Raw genomic sequence first — 25079 nt, forward strand, 5'->3', positions numbered from 1 at the left:
CAGCTAGCTATAAAACAGGAAACTGGCACTAATCTGGGCTCAGGACTGGAGGATGAAAGTCAAAATTAAGTGGAGTCTTGAATAAATATTCATAACAGCTGTGCTGGAGCTCCTCAGTTTCCAACTGAAACCACAGGCCTCTAGAGGGCTCACTAATCCTACCTGGGCTACCTGTCACTTTGGTCATGTTGTGTCAGTGATTTAGAAGTAAAAAATCGTGCCTGTTTTGTGAGGGATTTGATTTAAATTCCTGTTAGATGCAATGCTGCACATTGTATTAAATCCTTAAATCTTCCCCTCCATACCCACAATGTATGCTTGACTTTGAAAAAGTTAGTTTTATACTGTACCAAAAGAAAAAAGAAAAAACTTCCACCAGTGCCAGTCACAAATATGTTTCATACACGTGGCCAAGGGCAGGACACTGGTCAGAGTCCAGGTGTGAATGTGTGAAAACGAATGACTATGAAGGAAGGTGTTGCTGGCAAAAGAATGCATCCTGAACGATGTTTTCCTGGTGGTATAAAAGTTGGAAAAACAACTATGGGCCTGTTAATGAACTGAATGTTTGGTGTTGGAGACCTGTGACATTTAAATAACTTCAGTGGAGCAGCCAAACTGGGTTGTACCAGCTTGCCCTCTTCCTATATCCTGGCATGTGCCGTGTAAGCCATGTTTCTGCATCTGCTTTAGTTCTCTCACACACCTGTTATGGTCAAGCTGACTACTAAAGAGGTAGACATGCAAACTACAGAAAAACAGAGGAAGGGTCAAAGTGGACAGTGTGTACCTGCAGTTTTTCAGTCATTCAGGTTCAGCTTTTTCCACATTTACCTTTTTTTTTTCAACTCATCAGAAGTGTAAGAGCTCATGTTGCAACTTGACCAGTATCTTCACAACTTAACGCCAGCTTCCAAGGGCTTTTTAACTTGCACACAAACAAACACTGCTTGGCACGGATTTTACAGTTCCCATAAAAAAGCTGCTTTTTTAGAAGATGTTAATCTCCCCCAATCTCTTTTAATTTGTTTGGCTTTTAGTATACCCGTAGGAGACTCCTCTCCTTGGCAGACAAATAAGCCCCTGCTTGGACTTTGATGGTGCCAAACTGCTTGGGGGAAACAGTTTTTTGTTAAAGCTAAAAGGAGGACTATGATGCTAAACCGTTTCCCTGAAATCAGCAGACACAGAGAAGACCTCACTGGTTCGTGCACTGAATTGCCGGTGGAAAACCCCACGGATTCAGTTTCACTTTAGCAGTCTGTTGAGCTTGTCATGTGATTAATACCACATTGGCTAAGATTACACACAGTTCCAGTTACTGTAAGTGAAGATTGAAGAGTGGCTGGCTTGTTTATACTTTGCAAAGATGGTCTTCATGTGCAAGTCAAGGTTAAATTAACTTACACACACAAACACCAACTTTTTGTCTTACTATCAATTAATGTCAAATTCTACATTCATTGTTAGATCTTTGACACAGAAGACAACATGTTCGGATGAGAAAGCGTACATACTCGTGGATCACTGGCCAATCAGCGCTTGGTCACGCAAGAAAGAGTCTCTTGTAAACAACCATAAATACTAAATACATTGCACCTGTTTATTGAAAAACTTCATTATGTATCACACATATTGGCAGCCCTAGAATGGTTCCATATGATGTTTTTCAGTGAATTTTATCACTCAGCTTAAAAGGTGCTAATGGAGGTAGAATCACATAATATTTTCATCACAGGAAGCAGAGCCACCCTGGGCTGGGTCGTTCGGAGAGGGTCGTTTCACCACAGTTCTTGATTATTCTCACAGATAGGGGAAGTTTGTGGTCACAGAAAAGTTACCTCAGTGTCTCAGGGCCTCACAGCTACTGGGCGTGATAAGAAAACGCGTCTTTGAGTGTCACTTCACTGTCACATGGTACACTTCTGCATTTCAGGGAGGTATAAAGCCTGAAGAGGTTATTCTTGTGCTCACAGCATGCCAGTGCTTCAACGGAACAGCTGGTTGAGTAAGCGCGTTGTGTAGTATTGCTTAGCATTTTGTAAAATCAGTAATTCCCAACGTTTGTTTCATGGTGCTGCGTACTTTCAAAAATACACGTTTGAAGAAGAAGAACCGCATAAATTAAACTTCTTACAAATTTTTTTTTAATAAACTTTTGACTTGAAGTTATAAATCTGATTCATTATGGTTGATTTTTATTTAATCAAATACTATGAAAGAAGAGTAAAATTAGCATTTTATTTATTTATTTATTTTTTGAAAGAACAGATTTTGTTAGAAAAGGCATCCAGCTGAGAAGGAAAACGCAATAGCTGATGTGCTTGCATGGGTGTTTCTTTGTGCCTGTGAATGTGGTCTTGCTTACAGGAATCTATGCACCCCCACAGTCTCCACAGAGACTGCAGGGAATATAGGATCTTTTTTATCATTTACCACCCTGCTAAAAAAGCCTCTTTTAGACTTCTGCATAAAGAGAATGTAGTTGTATAACTTTTTTTAACTACTGCCTTTGTGCCAGAACAGCCACTGGAGAAGTGAAAGGGTGTAATTTGTCAGGCAGTGAGGCAGCTGGCATGCAGTTCAAAAAACACACTTCATGTTCCGTATAACAGTGTTTCATAAAGTAGTGCAGACCTCAAGCAAAAGGTCCTAATGACATTTAAAAAAATCTCTTTCATTTTGTTACATGAATACTGCCAACATTTTTCCATAATCTACTGACACGTTAATGCAAAAATTGTTAAAACGCACACTATTCTATACGCTACACTTGTTTATTCCATGCACACTCACATACACATACACACACACAAATAAAACATGTTTCCCAGAAACAAGAATCAGCATGTGGTTCTGGTTATGTTGCTTTACAGCAACACATCTCTCAAACCTGTGGTTAGGCAGTGCTCAATCGCCATACCTGTGAAGCCAGACTGAAATGTCATCACTTCAGGATTACCACCTGAACTGGGCGTCGGCTATGCCAGCTCAACCCTGCTCAGCCCTGCTGTGATCTCAGCTGGAATAGCAGGTGAGGCATGCTGTGCCATAATGTAGGCAGACACAGGGTCACATACAGCTCAAACATAAAAACACAAACAGGTTGTTTTTCTTTTTAAATAGTCACAACACAGCTCTCTCTGTCCCTTAAGTTTGGTAAGGACAGCCTACATTTTTTCCTAACTTGAACTTATTTATGAGTTAATTAAATTTTTGCTTCATTAGCTACATTTTTGTTTTTAAAAGTCAGAAGATTTGATTATGTAAGATAATCTTTTGTGCATCCATTATTTCTGGAACCTTTTCTTGCAGTAATTGTGTTGTGCAAACACACAAAAAAACATGTGGAGCTGAAGGTTCGCACCTAAACGTGCATAGAAATTGGAACTCCAAAATGCACGCTTTTTGCAAACACACACACAAGCCGTGTTCTCACTTGCTGCTGCACTGGTCTTGACTGGCTGGAACAGTCCTAGCAGCGGTTGAGTAGTTCCCCTCCAGGGAGACACTAGTAATTGGTCATTTGTTTTTTCACCTGTCTGGGGACATTATGTAACTTCAGCAAACTGGCTGCAAGGTCACAAAATCTCATTTGGGGGCAAAGATTGGTCCCTAATGTACCCACTGTTAGTAAGACAGCTCTGCTGATGTGGTTACGCAACAGTTTCCTTGCTGTGTTTCGTTTTTTCAAATTATGATTTAAAAATGTAATAAAGCGTAAACACTCACATCGTAAAACACACGTGTGCAAGTTTGCTGAACGATAAACTCTGTAATCCAGTAAATGCAAACAGCGTGTCATAAAAAAGTGGATATATTGTATTGCTCAATGGCTTTAAGAGTGTTTCAAAAAGTAACCCTTATCAACGCAAATCCTAAATAATCCCAGTGATGATTGGATTGTACCAGTTCTAAGAAATGTAAGCTGATAAGTGAAGAATATCAACTCGTTTTTGTTTGTAGCCTCTAGTAAAATGTATTGCTTGAATTCATCTGTTACACTGTCTAGTAGGTCAGTGTTTTGGGATGTAGCAACAAGCGCTGGCCTACTTGATAAAGAACTTCATCATTGCTCATCAGTTAAAATAATGTAATATGCTATCTTGAGCCACCTCTCATTTCTTTAGATTTTGCTAGGAAAATGGGTGCAATGACTTATTGAGACACAAACAAACACAAATGGAAATGTATGAGACAAGAACAGTTTGTTCTATTTAAATAAACTTGTTACAATCATACCTTTGTTCTTCTCGAACTCTCCCATGCAAGCAAACTCTCGCATGTAATTTGTTTAAGTAAAATTCAGGAACAGTTCTCTAGACCTCTTTAAGAATTACAAGAATGTCTGTCTCTTTGCATTTATATATCAGGGTGGCTCGAGACTTTTGCACAGTACTGTATCTAAATTCTTAAAGTTTCTTAAAAAAGACTTACCTAATGCATTCATTCTGCAATGGCTGACTGGAATCTCAGCACACAGTTATGTAAGGCATTATGCTAACCATTTTCCCACACCTTCAAATATGTCGCAAAAAGCTTGATTAAGCTTTCATTCATCTTGCACACTGAGTAAACAGAACTATTGGTGCAAGAAAATGAAAAAAACAGACTTGCATTCTATTTCTGTCATGTTTGCATTTTTTTCTATCAGTATTGCACCAACAGCTGACATTCCAAGCATTGTGACATCTTATGCAATTTGTAATTTATGTTATCAAGGGTGAAATGTTATTTTCTTCTAACTGCACGGCTGCTCCAGGTGGAGTGGTGCCTGCCTCAGGGGCCCATGAAAAACAGTACAAAGTCAGAAATCTAATTTGCACCAATTTTGTTTTGCTATTTTTCCTCGTATTTATTTTTTGTTGCATCAGGTTTTTTCTTTTAGGCCACCTGTATAATAAATAATGTCAAAATTGTCTTTAATCCAAACCAACCTCCATATAAATGAGCCCTTCTGGATAAAACAATACATTCTCATACCAAAGCATTGTACTGTCAGAAGCTGCTGGGCTGACAGACAAGTGGACAACACGTCCTTGTCCATGTTTTAATGTACTGACCACGGCAAAGAGTTATAGCTCCTGTTTATGGCTCTACTTATTAAATTGAAGAAGGGCCAGTGGTATAAACCGACTAGAAGACCCTGTGTTTAATATCCTGGGAGTGAGAAAGGACTGGAGTAAGCTCTCTAAATCAGCTTTAAATCACCAGTGAAAGCCATCTTCTTACTCTCTTCTTAAATCTTCAGATGATTTTTTTTAACTGTGCCTCTGACCCCTTCTCTCTTCAGTTCTGTCCTCTCAAACTAAGCACTTGTTTTGCAAATTTTCCTCCATGGGAGGTTTTTGAACAAGGCTTATGAGTTCCTGTCAGTCATAAAGCATTGTGAATGGGTGAGCAGCTTTTACCAGACACATATACAGGGTTGTTAGCAGTCAGGATCCCAGGACTTAACCCAGGAGGAGTACGAGTTAATAAGGGCTTAGAGGTGGGACACAGTCGTTTGAGGTAGGGCTTGAATGTCCTAGTCGACTGTTGTCGTGCATGGATGTGCACAGAAAACACGTTTTACTAGTGCTCTGTATTAAAACTATATATATGCCACATTATGTCAAACAGACCAGTGTCAGCAGGAAAAGCTTGGGCGGAGCATTGGAAACAACTCCTTCCTGAGTCAGGAGTACATAAATATTCCCACAAACATAAATGCACAAAGCTGTAGCATGGTGCTTCAGATGTGCAGGGCTCGCCCTACCTGTTCAGCTCACCAGGCTGGAAAATGCTTTGCGTCACACACAGTTTCCTCTCAAAAAGCTTGTTTTGCTCTAAACCCCGATATACAATACACAATTCATTTTGAGCTATTCTGTGCAGCGTGAATAGAATAGATTTAATTTAAGTTCAGCACCTTATTTTACGTTCTGCACTGTTTCGTGTGTATGCATTTTTGCGATACTTGGGATGTAATATGTTTATGTAATATGGAAATGTTTTTTTGAGATGTTACCCATGTCCCCCCATTTATGCAAAGGAAATTATGAATTGTCAGTGACAGACCTCTCTCCCTATTCTCATAACTTAATGTTCCAAGCCACAGATGCCAAAGGACACCTTGTGCATAAGTGAGCTACCCCAGTGACTTTCTCTGAACAGCCTTAATTAACACCAAGTAAGAGTGTGCTGGTTGAGCTGTTGCACACAGTGTGCAGAGGGGAAAGTACAGGAAATGAGATAAATATGCTTATGTTGAACAATGTGCTCAGTCCACTCACTGTCAGCGCTCCATATTGTTCAAGTCTTGTCACTGATAACAGTGTTGTTGATGCATTTGGGGTTTTTGTTTGTTTTTGTTTTTTTATTGTATGGTACTTGTTCTTCTAGGGTTGGATATAAAAAAGCAAAACTGTACTATCTCTGTTTTATCGATTTCCCCTGTTGTTCCCCTATATGATCTGCTGTTTTTAAAGCAGCTGCCTGAGATGAGCAATGCTATAACGAAATCTGGTCTAGTGAAGGAAGTGAAAGGGCAGGGCTCACTTACTGTTTCCTTGTTGTGAGAACATTTACTTGTTTTTTTCCCTACAGATCAGTGCTACTTCTGTGATATCAGCACATAGTGCACTCATAAATTTTAAAGTATCAAAATATTGGCCTGTGTAAGTATATTTGGAGTTTTTTGCCTGTGTTTGCAATGTGAAATATTTTCCTAAACTTGAACATAGATGCACTTTTATTGACATTAAGAACTTTTTTTAGATTTTCTATACATCCTATGCTCCTATGCATCCTATCAAATATATAATTGTGTAAATACATGCATCAGAATCCTCCATATCAAACCTTGAGAAGGAGAAAAATCTGTCTCTTTAAATGTTTGGTAAATTTATCAGGATTAGGTTAGGATGTGTTTTATAAAGCATATTTTATAAGCTCATCAAATACTTCACTAACAGTAAATGAGGACTAAACACAAGACACAACAAGTCTTTCACTATTGCAGTTTGTCAGTGTAAAAAATGTCAGCCTTGCTTTCCTGGAAGTCAATTATTAATCAAAATGCTTTCAACAGAAAGCCGGCCTCACCCCCTAAAAGAGCAATAACATCATGTCATAATTTATGGATTTATGGATTACGGTATGTTAAAACTGGCACTGGCCCCTTTTTTCCACACATCAACCAGCTATACTGAGAAAGAAGAACAAAACACAACATTGTATCAGAGATGACCTGTCAGACAGGTTCAAACAATAGCTGTAACAACACTGGCAAAGTCACGTTCACACTCCAGGAACAACTCTGTACTTATAAGGAAATCCTCCTCCTCTGTTTGTGTGTGTGTGTGTGTGTGTGTGTGTGTGTGTGTGTGTGTGTGTGTGTGTGTGTGTGTGTGTGTGTGTGTGTGTGAGCATGCGTGCGCACGTGTGTGTGTGTTCAATTCAGAATCTTATCCATCAATTAAACTGCTTTGTATGGTTAATTAACTTCCCTTTATGCTCACAACAACACCTGTTCTGGGATGTGTACAAGAGGTTAAAAGCAGAAAGCATATCATTCAAATGTAACAACATACTTAAATCACACACACATGCACACACACACACACATTAGACTGTTATAGTATATAGACTTTGTTCTAAATACACCTCAATTTCTCATTTGTGGTACTGTCACCTTGAAAGCATGGCAAGCAGCAAAAATGGATTTTAGTAATTCAAACACACGTACTTCATTTAAATATATGAGAGGAGTTACAAAAATCTTAAAATACAGTTTAAGATCATCCTCTGGTGTCTAATAAATAAACCGAATCACAGATGTTGACCTAGCAAGCGGTGCAGAAGCTGGTGCTACCAAACATCTGCATGTTCAGTGCTCTGTGTGTCTGTGTGTTGCTCTTGTTGCTCCTCGTCCCAGTCCGGACCAGAAGTGCTGATTTCAGACTTGAAAATGTGAGATTCTTCAAATCAAAACTGTTTGGTCATATCCACAGGGGAAGTTGATGTTTGCTGTCTGTTTAGATTTGAGGTCCACACAATGCCAGTAGCTATCCAGGCATGCATGAGAAGATGGAAATATAGGAGAAATCTGTTGCACTGCATTCATAGCATTTGCAAAAGTAACCATCACCACAATTGTATCCACCATGACCTTCACAAGTGTGCTAATTAAGTAGCAAATTAAATGCCAACTTTGGCATTTCACCCACTGGAAAAGAAAGAATTTCTCGTCTAATGTAACTCAGAGGTTCTGGTGGTTCTGAGATAAAAGTTATGCGACACTGAGGTTGAATCTCAGACTTTGATTCGTTCCAAAGACATTCTGTTTCTTTTTGCTTCCCTCCTTATGTGAAGTGGCCGTGTGGGTGTTTTTCGCAGTCTTTTGGCTGGTTCCCTGCCAATGACCGTACTTTGAACCAGCAGCAGCTGGGGTGTGAGCACAGCCAAAGATAGATGATTAGCTATAGCAGGGAAGCAGAGACCAGCCTCTCTTTCTCTCTCTCTCTCTCCTTCACTCGGCCTCTCTGTTTGTTTCCGCCTGTCTATCACGCCTCACCCTTTCCCCCCGTGCCTTTCTTTCATCGTCTTCCCGTGTTACTTTAATAACAGGGAAACTCTTCCAAAGAAAAGGTGACTGCCTTCCTCCTTCCAGCACGTTTACGGCTCCCGGGATCCAAGACCTGTGATGCCGCTTTGCCAAGCACATTTACTTATGACCCAGTTTTTATTCGTTTTAACCCAAATCTGGCCCAGACTCTAGTGAGCTGCAAACATGAAACTTTGACCATGTCTCAGAATTTCCTTTGTACTTTGTGGTTTTACCCGATTGACTCACTGGTTCCCCAAAGACATGTTTTTCAGGAGACAGTGTGGCCACTATACAATATGTTTTGCTGGCCTTGGTAATATTTAGATATCCTTTGCTCCACCGCTTTTTTTAAACTCTTTTCTCTTTCTTCATCTCTCTATTATTTATCGAAGGTGTTATGTCATGTTTCGCCTGTTTTTGTTTTTCATTTAAACATGCCATTGTTGTTGCTTCCCTGCATCTTGCTCTAATAATAGCTTTTGCTCTCCCCCCAAATAAAACGGTCACTAACTGACAACAGATTTCCTCTTTTCTTGCTTGTTTTCTGTTTTACATCTTGCTGAGTCAGGTAGGAGGGGAGTGGGTTGCAATTGTATAAAAGCTGCATTTGCCATTTGTTTAAGGAGCAGCGCTACACACACTCTACAGTGGTCAGTGTTTCATCTGAGATGTTACAGGGTTTCTGATCTAATTATACATACACAGGCTATGCAGGAAGAATAGAGGTCCCAACAGTGGATCAAAGCCCTTTTGATCTTAGTGATAAAGGGTGGAAGCAGTGGACTGCTTTGATACCGAGTGGCTTTTCCTCTCTGTTTTGAATCTGTAGTCCCTATAAGACGTGCTCTCCTTTCCTTTAATTTGACGACATCGTGTTCGTGCGTGTCTTTGTGAGTTGCTCAGCTCACCAAGCATGACAGTTTTGGATAATGGCCTAAGCTGAAATAAAAGTAAAACTAGAGGTTCTTCTAGTCTTACGGTCACACTTTTGGGCTTTTCGGGCTTTGTTTCACAGTCTCACACCCGGACAATTAACCCCACATCTCAAATCCACTCTCAGCAGAAAATTGCTAAGACTCAGTTTTCTGCACACACTGGACAATCTATACAAGCACGTTTGACCCCCAAAGTCCAGTTTGTTTGACCAGTGTGATTGCTGTTTGTTGTGCGAGGGCACGGTTAAGCAAAGCAGCCTTGGAAAGGTGATCCTGGGCACAGTTCAGCTGGACTAGGACATGGTACACATGCAGTATAATCACTGTCTGTGCTCCAGCATGAATCTCAGTGCTTTCTCTGTGACAGCTGGCTCCATGAAAATTATGCCATTAACAAATATGTAAGGCCAAAATTAAACTGCAGAATGGATGAAATCATGAAACTGAGAGAGCGCGAGTGCATGAGAGGAGTTGACGTGCTCATGTGTCCTCTGCTGCTGGATCGATAAGGGCAAAGTGAGTGCACACCAGTGGGGGAGTGGGGAGGGGGGGACAGCTGTTCGTAAAGATGGTACAAGGCATCTGTGTCTAGTGCGAGTCTGCCCTGAACGTCAAATTTATTTCCATAATTCATCACAGGGCCATAAATTTCTTCTTATTCACTTTGCGCTACATTTTCACATCTCACTGATTAAAATGTCACTTAAATGGCCCTCTAATCTTAAAGTCTTTACCACATTAGACACAGACATTATGACACGTCAGATCAGCAAGATTTCCTAGTGACTCAAGTGCAAAAACTTGAACTCTACTTTGACGTTTTTAGACGTTCATAGGCGCTTTCTGGGTTTTAACTCCAGGATCACACAGCAGCAGATTTCATCCACGAGTTATGTGGATTTATAGACATGGCCCAAAAGCTTCATGGCCCATGGAGATTATGATCAGTCAGGATATAAAAGTAAATGACACTGTCCACTTTTTTCCAGTTCACTTCAGTGTTCTTCAGCATGCTTTATTGGCATCAAAGTCATCTTGACTTGCCATTTCACAAAAAAATATTGTTAAAAATATTGTAATATTAAAATAGATATATCTATATCATTTGAGATTAAATAGATTTCTCCAAGGACAGAATGGTGGTGCAATGGTAAGAACTGTTGCTTCACAGCAAGAAGGTTCCGGGTTCCAATGCACCACCTGTGTGGAGTTTGCATTTGTGCGTGGGTTCTTACCAGGTACTCTGGCTTCCTCCTACTGTCTAATGGCATGAGCTTAGTGGATTTGGGTAATTGATGATTGTAAATTGCCCGTAGGTGTGAATGTGAGCATGAATGAGTTTCTGTCTCTGTGTGTTGGCCCTGCGACAAACTAGCGACCTGTTCAGGTGTACCCTGCCTCTCGCCATATGGTAGCTGGTATAGATGCTATCCCCCCGCTACCCAAAACTGGTCTAGAGGATGGATAATTTTCTTCATATAACTCCTCTACATATACTAAAGAGGCTATCAAAATATAACTGGCAGTATTACTGTACATATTTGCATGTATGGCAAATATTACGTGTAACTGTCCCGGGTATGTCTGACTGAAGCTGTGATTAAAATGTAAAAACTAACCAGCGTCTGAATGACAGAATTGTGTCACTCTACCCTGATAAGACACACAGTTACTTAAAAGTCATGTTCTTAAAGGGCTTTTAGGACTATCACACAGGGACACTGATCCCCCTCGAAAAGCACAATAGTAGATATAACTAAAAGCTAGCACTGTATTTATTTTTTTGTTCTGAACAATTGGTAGTTTTTTCTTTAGGTGAGTTTGGTTCAAAAGTGATGCTTTAAAATAAACTTATATGAGCCAAACACAAAAAACATGACCTCATTAAGCTGAACTGAACAGCACAGCGTCGAGAAAGGCAAAATAACATAAACTACACGGGCCCTTACATTCTGCATGAGCCAACTTCAGGACTATATTTGTGTTTCTGGCACTGGTGTAATGCACTCTTTTCAGATCCATCTCATTTTCAGTGCTTTGAGTATCTGGGCGCGCCTCATCACAAATGTGCACCCGCCCCTCCTCACCCCTGGCAAAGGATGTGAATTACTGCGTTTGTTCTCGGTGTGGAACATCTCCACCTGTAGTGGAAAAAAACATTATTTATATATCCAGGCTTCCATTCATGACATTGTTAATGGGTTTGGGACTTTTCCAGCTCTTGTTTTGGCTCCTGGAAGCCACCTGTCAAGGGGCAGACATTTTACCGGTCAGGCTGTCAGGTCAAACTTTAAGTACCTGACCTGGGTTTTTAGTGTGTGAGAGAGAAAGCGAGACAGAGAAAGACTGGTTTTCTTGTTAAATGACTTTAAAAGACAGACACAGCATTTGGTCTGATGTTTAACTCTCTGACGAAGAGGAATCAATAAGTCAGTCAGCCACTGTTTCCTTTTTTATATGAGATTTTTTTTTTTTTTTAAATGGATTTACAGGGTGTTGTGCTTGACCCACATTTTCAGCCATGGCTTGTCTCGTAGACACCCTGGCAACTCCAGCAGGCAGCTAGAATCCAATTTGCTGACCTTAGTTTTTGTGTGGTTAATCCAGGTGCTGCACCATTATAACATTTTTTAGGCTGACTTTGGGCTTTGGTTGAAACAGAGCACCACACACCCATGCTTTGGGTCCAGTCATGTTCATTTTCCATGTTAAAACCCACAAATATATAGGTCTGCCTACCAGCGAAATGATGGAAATTAGTGGCCAAAAATAGAAGCGCATGAATCTGGGAACACGCAAGCTCAGATAATGGGGAAAAGTTGAGGCTGAGGGCCATGTTGTTGAGGTGAAGTCATAGCTGGAAAAAGAAACGATGCCCAACCCCCCATCCACCCCCTAGACACAAAATCTTATTCTATATTAATAATGGATACATCTCCCCCACCCTAAAGGAAAACAAACATTAGACCTGTTTGTTTTCCTTTTGAAATGAGAATGTGACACGTGTATCGTGTCAGATTCTCAATGACTTCGTCCCACAATGACACATTTCACTTTAGCGACATTACAATTTTTATATATGTTCTCCCGTGACATCACACATTTATTTAGGGCTTGAAAAGCAAACAAAAACATAAAGAAGCATTTTTTTAGTTTGATTTTGGAACAGTTGAGGACATTATCAAAAGATGAATTCTCCTGAGGGGCAGAGCAGCAAAGTTTAAGCAAACAGTTTATCAGCATGTTTAGCATGAATGGCTTCCCTTTAACACCTTCACCTCTGCTGAAATGAAATGAATAATGTTAGTAGTAAGAGGTAGAGTAAGATGATGAGTGGATGAATGGAACTCTTGTACCACCGCCTCTGCATCAACAGCGTCTTTGACAACCACTAGTGTTGGTTTTAAAGTCAAGTATAGATGGGGGCTGCGACGTAATGAGCTGCATTTAGAAAATGCAGGGCAAGCATGCCAGCGTGACGACAGAGTGGTATGACATCTTCAGCAGCCAATCATCTTCTAAGGACTTTTTTTTCTTACCCAATATAGCCAATGATGAAGAGCCAGTAAGGGGGGGGGGGGGGGGGGGCGGGAGTTTTAGTGGTTCTCACCAACAGAGTCAAGTGGTTAAAACAGGAACTTTGTCTAGGTCTTAGTGTGCCATTTCCTAAATAAATACGTCTATTAAAAGAAAAGCTGATGATGATGTGCCAACAAGAGAAACTCAGTATTAGCACAAACTGCAATCACTCTTTTTCCAAAAGCTGCAGTCTGGATTGATTGCAGTTACAGTGAAAAACGTCAAACCTTGCATCCAAAGTATTGTCATGTTCCACTTCCTCTTTTTCATATTATTGTATATAACGGCCATTGCCATAGTAACCATACAACAGTGACGTCAAGCAGAACAAACAAGCAGCACCGGTGCAATAGGGGGAAATAAGTCCATCACCACAGGACACGTAGAAAACAAAACAAAACAACTCTCAACTAATCACTCATACAACTGTTTGTGTCACCTCAAGAAACAAAGGATTGCTTTTTTTTTGTTTGCTTGCTTTTTCACCTTGATTTTTAGAAGCCAGACAGTTCTCACTATTTTAAGAGTAAAAGGGAAGGAGCTGTCTGGGGTTGGCTCGCTTCCTGATGATGACTCAGAATGGGGGGGGGGTCCAATGTGTTAATTAAGCTTCTCTTCTCGCATTCTAACTTTTTCACCATTGCCTCCTCTAGTCCGCTGTGTTCTTCCCCTCTGCTTTCACTCAGAGGTAGGAGCCGGCAGGAGTCTGTCCTTATAAGGTCTGTTAAGGTTCCTGGTGACAATAGGCCTGCTGTTGACATTTGCAAATGTGTCCTGGCTCTCCTAGGGAGCTGAGCTCTAGGTGTTTCCCGTTGCTCCAACTGACAGAAGCATGCACAAAAGGGGGTAAACAGGAAGCAGATAAAAATGCTGCAGAGGTCCCAGGGTTGACATCATAGTTTCTTTTCCAGCTCTTTTTTAAAAGCTTTGGTAATGTTTCGTCTGTTACAGCAGTCTGGAGGAAGACGGTTGTTAAACAAAAAAAAAGTTGCCTCTCTCAGCAGGATGAGTCTGTGATTTTCAGCACAGGGTGATTTTACCCTTGCTTTCCGTAACTTCTCTTTCTGTTTTTTTTTTTTCCGTTTCTTTTTATAGCCCATGAGATTCTGGTCAAAACGTTTCTGCCAGTGTTTCAAAGTTTCTCACTCTGGATTGCAGGGGTGGGGGCGGTGGGGGTACCATTTTTATCCCACTTGCAAATTTATGATTCCTGTGATTTTCATTAGGTATAACAGAAAGTTTCTGTAACCCTGTTTGAGAAGCTGTAAAACAAGCCAAAGCACTGAAAACGAAACAGACACCGACTCACGGCATTTGTGACAACAACAACAAACTGAAACCCTCTCACAAAAGCTTTGCAGTAGCTTTTTCACTAATGCACATCTTCAGTTGCTGTTTGATTTGCTGAGCTTTGTCAAGGGTTTGAAAAATGAAAATGAAACATCACAAACAGTAATCCAGTGGAAGGATAAAGGTTGTACCATAACAAAATTTCAGGCAAGTTTGAGCAGAGGGGCTTTACAGTGATATTTTTTCGGTCAGGTCCTCAAGGTCAAACCTGTCTCATTTGAACCAGAATGATGTGCCTCCCATGTAATGAGCAGTTAAGTGTACAAGAGCCCCTGGGAAATCAGTTGATTCCCCTTAATTATCTTTCATCTTTTCCCTCAAGGTAGCATGGTGTGCGAAGTTTTAAGTGGAGAGGATGAAAGGAGGTTCTAATCTACTGTAATAAATAGAAAAACCACAGAGAGTATTTGACCTTCTCACAGCAGTGAGGATGACTTTATGTAAATTATGTTCTCAATTATGTTTCATTTTATCTCTCATTTATTTTGGATTATGTAAAATGATAGAGATATATGGATTCCGAGATGACGACAGGGGGCTCGGAGCAACAATGACTGCATCACTCAAGAACACAGTAGAAACCCAAACAAACAGGATAACTGGGAAAACAGGCTGGGTGGGGAACCTGAAGAGGGCGGAGCTGTGGGAGTGAGATAAGTGTGAGAACAAGAGGCATGAAAATTTTTGTCTTAGGATGTGGCAGTATATGATAAGAGGATGCTCAGGTCATGTTGAAAGTAAGGGAGCTGGTGTATTGGTGGCTGTCATTGAAATGCTTTCTCAGAAAAAAATGACACCTCCTCATATTTGCATTGTAAATTCATGCCACCCTGGGCACACGTAGTTGCCATGGTGTGGTATGGTTCTGTTGTTGTTAGTGTTAGCAACCAGACAAGGAGTGCGCAAGCAAGACAAGCCCCGTGACTCATTTAGAAAGTAACCCCCCCTCCACACACACTCCTTCCTGCCCACAGAATGTCAATAGAAGGCAGAGATGACATGATATGTCCCTCCTTATACAGCATTAGTCCTCACATCACAGTTTCTGCGATGACACCACAGCCATCGTTACCTAGTAACCGCTGTAATTCGTGACTGTGTATGTAAATTTTCCCGCGCTCACTGAACTATGATGCCTGAAGACTTGCTTAACAATTCTAAGATTTCATTATGCAGTGGAGACATTTGCTTTAGTCTAGTGGGGAATTACTGAAAGCGCACTGAGTGATTTGTGGCAGTAACCTTAACAATTACACAGGAATATACACTCAACAAAATATAACACAATAACCGGCATCCGGTTGTGTTGAACAGAGTAAACAGTGCCAGATGGCACTATCTTCAGTGGCAGCAACAAGCATAGAGAACACTTTAAATGGAATGAAACATTACTGGGAAACAAGCTCTTAAACACATAGGTCAGCTTGTCGCATTGCATTAGTACTGCTGCAAAGCTTTATCCAAAACACTTTGACACACTGTTAGCTCTGCCAGGATGGGTCCACTTTTTCACCAAGATGCTGTTCTGAATGTGTTTCCTGAGGATATGTCGGAGTGTCACCGTGCATCATGTTGAAGCTGAGGCCAAACAAGTATCACAACCATAACACTAGTGAGCTAGCCTCTTGGGGCTTAAGTTCATGTCCCTGTTATCCCTTACGCTGTTCCGCTTCAAGGAAGCTCAGTGGAGTGTTTGTAGACTACGGTCAGCCACAATGTGGGGCAATGTTCTAGCTTACATAAGCTGTTGCTAGGTGATAAATAAATAAATAAATCAAAATCACAGGTCATCTTGTTCAACAAACCGTGAAAGGGATGCTTTTTTTGTTGTTTTTGTATTTTTTAATTTCATCTTGGAGACCAAAGAAGGAAACGGTTTCTGTGATTATCTTCCAATATTCACTTGCCAGGACTGTTGCATCTGCTCTTTATGTATATTTGAATTTAAAAGTCATATTCAGCTTTAATTTTGAAACTCTCTTTCTGGGTCATTATGACTTGCATGCTGGGGTTTTTTTGGTCATTATAGCACTGGAATAAATATGTCTGGCCTTACATTGGTTCCCCGGTTACCTAATTACCCAGCCACTGCTGCAAAACTAAAAAGACTACAAACCCTATATTTTTCTGAAGCCAGGTTATCCTGTTGTGTGTTTAGTGCCAGATTTTATCCGTGTGTGTTTACATTCCCATCTGTCTGCAGTCAGACACACCACACACAGGCAAAGACTGACTCAAGGACGTGTACTTTGAAAACACTGTCTGTTGCATAACTAGCGGCAGCTTTAGCACACATATTCATGCTCATCTAAGTGGATCATTATTTAGTGCTGTTCTTCCTCATCTGTTCACACAATACTAATGTCAGGTAATGTAACAAGTTATGCAACAATATAAAAGCAAATTACAGTTGTCTATAATGACTGGCTAATCCCTTTCAAGGCCAAACACAGACTAGCTCCTGGCAACATGGGGGTTACTTGATAAAAGAAGAGATAAAAGAGATAAAGAGATAGATAATGCAAAAATGTTGATTCAATGATACAATTGTCTTCTTTAATACCTCTGCCAAGTCATGTTTGCCTGTTTATTTGCTAGTTTGACTGCACCACGTCCAATAATCAGAATGTAAAGTAACTTTTGGAGTGTCTCCCTTTATTTTAAAAATTGGGGAGTGGGGAGCGAAGCAACATTCAGAGTTTATGAGGTGCTGCTGAGAGGCAGCACCGCTTGGAGTCATCCTCCAAACAGCACTATATATAATTGAAGCCTTTGGTTCGGAAATGAGCATCATCGCTCTTCCTGTTGGGTAATCGGAAGCTTCTTATCTGTAGCACTTGTATCACTTATATATATCTGTCTGCACTTACGAGGAAAAGAGGTGGACCAAAATAGACCCCGTTGTTGATAAAACACATCGGGAGAAAAAAAAAGAATCATCCTGAGACAAACATATCCCAGTGTTTCTTTCCTTCATCCACACCTAGATTCAGTGTGTGGCATCAAAACATGCTGCATTCTTTGCAACCGGTTATTTTAAGACTACTGGCTCAAATGGGGATGACTCTTCATTTCCTTTCATTTCTCACATCTGACTGTCGCCAGCTGTGTCTGAGCTTGTCTTTATCTCCATGGAAATGATGGGAGAGGGAAACCCATAATCGCAAGACAAAATCTGACTAAGAGATTCCTCTGCTGCTTATGACAGCGGACCAACAGAATCCCAAAATAGGAGTTGTCAAGCCTTAAGGCTTGGTTTGTTTTCTCATGTCCTGAATCACAGAGTGGAGAGGGAGCAAGTGGAGCTGTGAGGTGTGTCACATGTAACAGTGCTAACTAAGCATGATTCGATGAAACACTTTTTCCCAGGCCTTCTGCAAAAGGGATATAAAAAGATGGGGAAGTGGGTCACACCCTGACCAACTGTGGAAATCCACCTCATCACAGATGTTTGTCGCCAAGAGTCCTGGCACAGCTTCTTTCAGTAGGAAAGCTGGACAAAGCTGATATCACCCAGTGCCTGGTGGCTATTGTCCAAAGTGTGTCAGTAAGGCCTGTGCAACCAGCCAGAAGCATTAATTCCACTTAGACTCATTGAAACAAGCAGATGGATTATCTCCACTACTGCAATGGACTCATGATAAATAAATCTCAGTTAAAAGTGTAGCTCTAATCACGTACCAGTTATGCAATAGGTTCTGCAAAAGCAGTGGATTTATTTGATCTGATATAACCCTTGAATGTAGTTAGGTTTAGCATGATGTCCGCAGCTGTTCAAATAGTCAGTGAGCCCTTGAAGCAGTGCGAGACGACAGTGTTCCTCTGTTTGCCACTTGGGGAATCTGCAAAGCTGCAGGCTACGTGGGAAAAGGCACTCAAATGCATTTTTTTAATCTAAAATTGCACAATTTTGTTCTTATGAATACTTATAAGAATCTGTGCACTGACTGAATTGATTTCAACAATATTCTGCTATGAAGATCTTGTTTATCATAGAAAACATCTAATTAAGATGCTGGATTTTCATATTTTGTATAAACAAAGGTGTTACATGTGTAAGGCGGACACAAAGTTATGGATAGAGCAGCATTGCATGGTGGTTGTGTATATGATGATCAAAGACTGGCAGGGTGGTATAACTGAGTGTGTAATTTACTGCCCCGGTACATGATTTAGAGGGAGAAGACAGAAGGGGTGAGCGATTTGTTAAAACCTGAAATTTCAAATAATCAAACTGTAACTTTTGTTTTGGGCCACCAACACACAAAATACTTGTGGGGTTTTTAATTAAATTGCAGATTATTGCCTTTTCAAGACAGCATTAATCCATGCAAGTTCAACAGATCAAAGCTCCGGAGGAGCTGCTCCTCTGCTCTAAATGATAGGACTTCCCTCAGTACTGGGCAACCAGATGTGTCGCCTGAGCACACAGCACAATAAATATTGTTTTGACAAGACTGTTTTAGATAATATGAACCAAACACAGTGCCGCGTCCCACTGCTGTGGCTGTCTGAAAAGCGCAGCAGTGTCTTCTTTCTTTTTTATCGTGATTTATATTTTCTTCCCAATCTGATTCCTTAAACCACCCGATGGGAAATAATAAAGAGAACAGCAAGACCTTTGCATCGTACGTTGTGTTTATTTGGGTTTAAGTAATATTAGCTCAAGGAAATCTCTGAAGCTTGGAGCTCTGCATGCAACTCCAAGCTGAAGTGTTACCTAAGGTTTGTTTATACTCTGGTTGCAGAGATTCTGGTCTGGGAGTGAATAAGCAAAGCACACAGTTACATGATGATATGCTTTTTTTGCAGGTAATGAGTTTGACTTCTTTTTGTAAATCGACTATTGCAAAGTAAACTAAAAAGTGATGCTTTCTTTGACTTACCAAGTCAAGGTAAAGGTAAACTGTGCCAAGGAAGTTAAGCTTAGCCATAGCTGGCAATGATGACAGTCATACCTTTAATAGGTGTGAACCAGCGGATAAACACTAAAACGGCTACACCACCAGGCACTGACAAACACTCCACTATTACAGAAACCATTCCAAAAGATTTGCTCATTTTACTAATCCCAACAGCTTAAGCTGTAAAAGAGAGACTATTAAGTAATTGAGCAAGTTTATAACGAGCCACGTTGCAGTAGCTTAACCATTACTTTATATTTCTTTCTGTTTTTATTCGATTTGTTTCATGCTACAGAAAAAGAAATTATAAAGACCGAAAGATGTGAACTTGTCATATTATCACCAATAACCAACGGTATACCTGAACTCACTGTTCAGGTTGTGGAATGTGGCTTGTTTGTCTCTGACTTTCTCTGACCACGACGTTAAATAATTGTAAATGTTACATCCATACATGTGCTTGTTTAGTTCGTTGCCTTTTTATTTGTTTAGTTGTTTGTAAAAAACAAAGCAGGAGTTCACACATAGACAGTGATTCATCCTAACCAGCATTTGACATTATCAGTGCCTACTGATGATGCAGTCCTAGCCAGTGTGAACAAGAGCCTCCACTGTTGTACTGTGAAAGCATCACTACGTGGTCAGAGTCCAATAAAATGCAATGCCATTTTCAACAAGGATGATATTGTCTGTCTGGGCACACTGGGAACACATTTGTTCTGTTGCATGGCAGTTTTGCATCAGATTTCAGAATCCACGTGGTAGTTCTCAGAGAGCGGTGGCTTTCATGGGTGTTTTCCTTCCCCCACATCATTCTGAGAGTGTTAGATACTGCATCTTAATTTAGATTTAACTGTTTTTGTGTTTTTTACAGTGACTAATAAAAAATGTGGTAACTCTAATGACAAATTACATCTTCAACTACTTAGACTTTTGTACACAAAGCCCTCAACGTGCACATATTGGATCCAAGACTCATTAAAAAAGTTTTCTGTGAGTTCAGCAGCTGTTTCTATTGACTAGCTTTATAGGTATATAAATAGGAAGCATGCCAGTGCAAGAAGGACTTGAAGGTTATTTGGGTTAAATCCAAAAAGAATCTTTGTGTCGACTTTAAACATCTGTTGTTTTATTCCTGAAAAACCAATTAAAGCATTTAATAGGAGGTATAAAACACCTCATGCATCTAATGCCAAATTAAATCATGTTTATAGTGACATATGCTTTGCATATAACACAGGTGAACCAGTCAATTAAAACTTTAAAACAGTCTTTTTTATTTATTTTTATTTATTTTTTTTTATTTTTTTTTATTTTATTTTTTTTATTACAACAAGTCATTATTTATTTAAAAAAAAAATCGTATTTATTTTGATTTAAACAAACAGAAATGTTTACAGGGTCACGTGGTTGCTGTGATGTTTCGAGGTGTTTCAGTGTTGTGAGCTATAGTCTGGTTTGGACAGGTCTGGTCTTTAAGTGTCATGGGAAAGTGTCACAGTTATTTACAAATGAATTTATTTTCAGTGTTAAGAATGTTTGAGCGCCTTATGCTGGGTTTAATAGAGGTAAACTTTTCTCTGATCCACTTGGAAGTTTGGGATCAGATTATCCACAAAAGCACAAAATAGGCTCTTACGTACCAGCTTTGCAATTACTGGTCCCCAGAGGCAGTGAAGTTCAAATCCCTATCAGCTGCTTAACATCCCATGAAGCAGGCAGAATGCTTTATTTTCTTATGGAATTAAAATAACCAATTTTACAAAGCTATTAGTGGTTCCATAGTGTAGTGGTTAACATATTAGTCTAACACGCAAAAGATCCCTGCTTTGGGACTAGGAGGAGACACAAATAGCTGGGAGGGCTGTGTCAGGATGGCAATCTGGGGTAAAACTGTGCCAAATCAAATATGTGCATCCATCTGCTGTGGCAGGCCTTTCAAAATAAGGGAGTAGCTGAAAGAAGCATCCATTTAGTTGTATTTACAAGACATTCTTGTTTTAAATGCTGATTTTGATTTAAAAAAGTCATTTTTTATATTTTTTGTCATAGGTACTTTAACTGCCTGATCACAGTTTTGTCAGAAGTGTGGTTCCAGCAAACAGAGAGCATAAAAAAAGCTTTACTTTTTTTTGAGTTTCAATTTTCAGCAAACAGTTTCATTTCAAAGTGCACACTAGTATTAATGTTTATGAAACTGTTGTGTTGATTTCAGATATGCTAATAGTAATTTACTAAGTGGTAAAAAGATATGGAAGACTACCATATGTATTCAAGTAATAAAGCATGTGTTGTTTTATAATTACAATAAAGTATCTATCTATCTATCTATCTATCTATCTATCTATCTATCTATCTATCTATCTATCTATCTATCTATCTATCTATCTATCTATCTATCTATCTATCTATCTATCTATCTATCTATCTATCTATCTATCTATCTATCTAAATATATATAAACTTGTGTATTTTGTGATTCCTCATATTGTCTTAGAATTGTTAGAAGCAGTGATCTGATCTTCAAATATGAGAAACAGCTGGCTTTAAATCCTGTGCAGCTCTACCTTCATATTTTAAGGGATTCAACCCACTTTTCAGTGGGTGACCGGTGCTGCGACAGCTGAGAGGAAATGATTGCGAAGCAGGCTGGTGATCCTTCCAATCCAAAATACAGACCCACAAGTCCCTGTGGCCACAGAAGAGAGAGGGAGAGCATGTTTGTCCTGTCAGTGAGCCAGAACAGCTTTCCCTCAGGAAACTCCTTGAAAAACGCAAAGTCAGACCTGAATAGCACTTTGTGAATCCCACACTGCAGCTGAAGCAGCAGCAGGAAAAAGGTCGAAGGATTTCAAGTCTTTCCTCAGTTTATTTTAGTATCTGTGACACCCAGAGACCCTATTGTTAATAGACAGCTCAGAGAGCATGGAACAACAAAAGTATAGAGCAACTGAAACTTGATCATCCGTGAGCCCTCAGTCATGGTTTTAATAAACACTGCAGAGAATAATGGCAAAAAAATGAAACATCATGTAAAACACCACATCAGACTGTTTATTCAAACTGCAACAAGCCTGCTAATTAAGCAACTAGCATCAACTCTTTGATCTTTGCAAAATCTCTCAAATCATTCTTTCTTTTCCCTCTTGGTAAAAAGGTTGCTGCTGTTATTCCATCCTCCACTGTATAAACCATCCAAATCCGTCCAAAAACATCAACCTAAACCAGTGTGGTCCACTCAGGGAAAAACCAAACTGGGGGACCTAACATTTCCTTGACCTTGTTTGACTTCGGCCATGTAAACCTTGTTGCTCGGTAATTGTTCATTGTATTTTCCCATATGCTGTTTTTGGGTACACAGCCAAACACTTCCTCCCTCTGTCTTTAATGCCTGTTTTTTAACAAACACTGTGAGCTCCACTTTCCTCAGTTCTTTTTTTTTTCTTATGTGACGCTCAGCTCAGACAGTGAGAGACCAGAAAAACTTGGAGCATGGTCAACTATAGTCAAGTCTGTATTCTGTTTAGCAGTTGTCCAGCAATTTCATACTCACTGACACCAGCCTTGGAAATGTCAGTGAAATAAATAAATGAATAGATTTCTTATTTGGGGATAAGTGGTGCAACATGTCTCTAATAACATGGCTTTCACCCCATGTAGGAATTCAGTTTTTTACTTACAAAGGGAGCAGCATTTTGTCTCAACATGGGCATATTGCTAAAGTGTTTTAGCAAATATTATATTAGAAATGTGCAGAGTGAGTGACTCTGTATCGTCACCAGCAGTAGAGTGCACCACATCCTGTGTATTTGTTGTAGATCACTTTAGTTGTATTTGTTGCTGCAACATGTGTCGTGGCAACATGTGTTTAGCTTAAAGAAACAGAACATGGTTGGCCAGGATTATTCTTGGAACTTTATCTTCAGAGCAGGGACTACATTACACTACGTGTTATATTGCATTTCATGCAGCACTCTCTAGGAAAGTATCAAAGGTCTAAAAAGTTAATATTTAAAGGTCAAGTGATGATCGTTGACTTATGATATAGAAATATGACCTGTTCACACGAATGCTCACAGTCAAAATAGTCTCCTGCAGAACTCAGAAATAATTATTATCTATAATAAGTATATATTAAGCTGGCAGCCTCATCAAAAAAGTTATACTTATGTGCTGTGACCCAGTTCTGTCAGGAAATAAAAGCAAACAAATCCATGCAAGCAAACCTAGTTATACACACCTAAACACACACATTGTGTATGTACACATAAACCTTCTTGGTTGGTCTGGGATGGGTTGCGTGTGAAGACTGTTGAGTCTGTAGAGCTAGACAGTCTCTGTTCTGCAGTCTGTCTGCACAAGGGTTATGCAACATGGGCTTGGCCTTACCACACGCTAGCTTTTCATTGGCTCCGTAGAACTTACTGATTTGAATACCCTTCCCCCGAAACTGTTTCTGTCTGGACTTCAACTGACTACGTAGGGCTTCTACGGTGTAGAAAAAAAATACCCTTCTAAAGGCATACTTTTTGGCAGCAGGAAATGGGAGGAGGAGACCTTAAGCACATCTGTATTTATCAGCTTTTCTGGGAGGGAAGAAACTGGGTGAACTGAAATAAGAAAACAGGAAAGGAAAGGCTCAATCAACAATTCCAGCCTCCCTTGGGTTCTGTTTCATCAGCTTAATCAAATATGGGAGGGAGCCTTACCAAAGATATCAATTGTATATAATCTCATTCCAATTACGGCATATAAACAACAAAAGAACAGGTTTGCACTAGTTAAACCTGAATTTATTTGACGAGAGAAAAGTCAAGACTAATACTCTTGGAAAGTTATATTTTGTGACACAGACTGAACTGGACCAGTGACCTTTTCAGGTTTACTTGTTAACTTATTGTTCTAATTCTGTTTTGCAGGATATGGTTTTAGTGCACAGAAGCAAGCCTAATACTATCTATTGGAAAGAAGGCTTATCTTAATGGCAATGAATATCATCTCACTTTCAAATGACTAGTTTTACACAAAGTGCTGACACATTCTCCCTATATCTGTTATGTTTCCTATTCAGAAACGTGTGAAGAAGTGTTTCATGCCAGCTTGCACTTTCTGCATGCGTGCGGTTACATGCTAACCATGAATCACATTATTGTTGTTTCTCTTGTGTTTCAACAGCAAACAGCAACTGTATCAGTTGATCACTGAGACATATTCTTTCATCGGTCTTTAATTAATTAATACAGCTTGCACATAGAAAGATCAGCGGTGGCCCACTGGCCCATCTTTATTCATGCTCTATGAAAGTCTGCACTTTAAATCCTCAATAATAATCATTAACAAAGAATCGTGTCACTGTTCTGGAGGTAAGGCACTATTTTAAATAAATACAATGCCAGCCATTTGGAAATTTGCTGGTTGCCAGCTCTGTACAGGCTGTTTGTGTTCTTAGAAATTGCATCATTTATTGATTTGCTGTGCTCAAGAATGAATAGGGTCGTCTCATCACTTCACTCTGACTGCTGTTTATCTGCCTCTCTTTTCTTTTCTGGTCACAAGTCTGTCTTGGGATATCCTGACGTCAGTCGGGTGTCATAAATGCAATCGTACAGCTGTGGAGTGTTTGAAGTTTAGCTGCATATCTGTGGTGTTAATATTTGCTGTGATATATGTATTCTTATGTTTAATTGTAATTATACAGCAGTGGCATTTTTAAATTGGCAG

Source organism: Maylandia zebra, linkage group LG2 (genome assembly GCF_041146795.1).
Source record: "Maylandia zebra isolate NMK-2024a linkage group LG2, Mzebra_GT3a, whole genome shotgun sequence".
Lineage (NCBI taxonomy): Eukaryota > Metazoa > Chordata > Actinopteri > Cichliformes > Cichlidae > Maylandia > Maylandia zebra.